A 2,917-nucleotide genomic window follows, 5' to 3' on the forward strand; every position below is an offset into this window, starting at 1 on the left:
CAAACGTTATTACGTCCTTCGAATGTGAGGAGGAACCGGATGATCTTGATTGGCGCCATCCCATAATCGAGTATCTACTACTTGGCAAGTTGCCAAATGACTCAAGGAAAAAGGCTGAAGTCTGACGCAGAGCCACTCGATTTCTGTACTTAAATGATACCTTGTACAAAAGATCATTTGATGGTATGTTGTTAAGGTGTCTGTCAAATCAAGATGCAACTAAGGCCCTTCATGATACTCATGCTAGCACTTGTGGTGCTCATCAAGCTGGTCCAAAACTTTCAAACCAACTGAAGAGATTGGGTTATTACTGGCCAACAATAGTCCGAGACTCAATAAAGTTTGCAACCACATGTAAAGATTGCCAATTACATGGAGACTTTATTCACCAACCTCCCCAACAATTGCATCCGACAACTTTGTCTTGGCCATTTGAAGCTTGGGGATTAGATCTTATTGGCATGATAAAGCCTAAGTCATCACGTTAACATCAATACATCCTGGCCGCGACTGATTACTTCTCTAAATGGGCTGAAGCAATTCCTTTAAAGGAGGTACGAGCAGACGATGTTACAAACTTCATAAGGAACCACATCATCTACCGTTATGGGGGTCCATCGAAGATTATATCTGACAATGCATTGTATTTCAAATGCAAGTCCATGACCAAGTTGTGCGAGAAGTATAAGTTTCAACACTCATTCTCCGCGAGTTACAATCCGTCATCAAATGGTCAAGCTGAAGCTTTCAATAAAGTATTGTGCAATATCCTAAAGAAGATGGTCTCAGGAAACAAAAGAGATTGGCATGAACGCCTCCCTGAAGCATTATGGGCTTACAGGACGACCATACGCAACTCAACAGGATGTACACCATACAATTTGGTGTTTGGTTCCGAGGCTGTTCTACCGTTAGAAGTCCAATTGCCATCATTAAGGGTAGCATTACAGCTAACAAACCCCGACGAGAACGCAAATGTGAGATTGGCAGAACTGGAAGCTCTCGATGAGAAAAGATTGGCGGCTCAACAAAGGCTCGAAATATATCAGGCTCAGGTGGCAGGGGCATTCAACAGAAAATTTAAGTTCAGATCTTTCTCAATTGGAGACTTGGTTTTAACTGTCCGAAGACCCTTCGTCATTACTAGGAAAATGCATGGTAAATTTGAACCCAAGTGGGAGGGGCCCTACATCATTACTAAGGTTTTCTCCAAGGGTGCCTACGAGTTGTCAAACTCCGAAGGCAAGTGCATATATCCTTGTGTGAACGGGAAGTTCGTCAAGAAGTTTTACGCCTGATGTTAAAAAAAAAAAAAAAAAAAAAAAAAAACCGTTGGACTGAAAACCCAAAAGGGCTGTTCAAGCAAAAGTTAGGGAAAATTTAAAAAAAATGCTCGTTGGGCTGAAAACCCGAAAGGGCGGCCCAAGCAAAAATTAGAGCACCCAAAAAAAAAAAAAGGCTTTGTGGGTTGAAAACCCGAAAGGGCGGCCCAAGCAAAGAACTACGGTTGACTTGATCCCTAAAAAGGGGGTACGTAAGCAGTCTAGTCTCTAAAAAGCTAGATTCAGTCACAAGACCCAAAATCCCCCTTCATTACCTCAATTCAATGAGGGTGAACTACGTTCGGCTTGATCCCTTCACGGGGTACGTAGGCAAGCTAGCCCAAAAGCTAGATGCAGCCGTAAACTATCATGAATTCATTCTTGTCCACCGATGGTGTTAGCATGTGGTTAAACTGTTGTATACTACGCAAAAACTCCAACTTCACACGAGTGTAAACTGTGAAATAGAAAAGCAAAATCCGACAAAATCTTTATTCTGAAAATTGTTCTTGGTGGAAAAACTACATTACAAGAGCAAAAGAATACTGAAGCAAAGGCCTACCTACAAATTCTTGGTGGATAAATCATACCACAAGAACATTTATTGAAGGGAAAAATCATGCTAAACAAAAAAAATTTAATAATGATAGTAGGCTCATCACTTAGAGCTCGCTACAAGAAGAAAACAGGGCATTGATTAGGCGGTGGATCTCTTGCTCTTGAGCCTTCATTGACAGTCGAGTGCTCCCGATCTGGGGAAGTAGATCTTCTTTAGCATCAATTCTGGATTGTTGAAGCTGTATTGCTTTTTCATTCTGATGCTCCAAAGAAATCTCAAAGTTCATCTTTTGCATATTAAGGGAAGTTTTCTTAGCTTCATGCTCTTCCCGCATCTGGCGAACTCTCTCTTCTGCTTCCCTGATGGTAACTTCCTTGACATCCAAGTCTTCAATCTCTTTAGCAACCTCTGTAAGTTCTGCCTCAAGAGCCAGCTTGGTGTTTAGACATTCCTCATGTTGGCGGATCAAATCATGAATCACATCAATATTCACATCTCCTAAGGCTTCAATATAGGCACTGCTCTTGGAATGTCGCCTGGCAAGCTCAAAAATCCAATCCACAAGCTGGGCAAACTGTTTAAACGCAGTTTCACCACACCCAAGAATGTCAACGGTTGACCCCAAAAGTCGAAGGGCCTTGGGGATCTCAGAATGGTGCATATGAAGTTGAGCAGGTGTCTCTGAGGAGTAAAGTCTGCTAAAGATACCTTCAATTTCTCTACTGATAAATTTCCGCCTATTCTGGTCTACCCCATTCCCAAAAATCTGATGAACAAAGTTCGCGACTGATACCAAATTTTGGAGGGGGCGCACAACTGCTATAGGCCCAACACTTTCAGGAAACTGATCATCAGCTGGGCTATTCTGAACTTGTTGAAATTCAGACACTTCAGCTAGGAAGTCTGACCCACTACCACCCACGCTGGAGTTAGCACTCTCATGATGAATATTTTCCTCTTCACCTGAAGAAATGACTTCAAAGGCTGGGTTATCCACGTTAATAGGCTCCATTTCGCGAGGAAAAGGGATGTCGTC

The sequence above is a fragment of the Prunus dulcis genome, chromosome 6 (genome assembly GCF_902201215.1).
Source record: "Prunus dulcis chromosome 6, ALMONDv2, whole genome shotgun sequence".
NCBI classification, from domain to species: Eukaryota; Viridiplantae; Streptophyta; class Magnoliopsida; order Rosales; family Rosaceae; genus Prunus; species Prunus dulcis.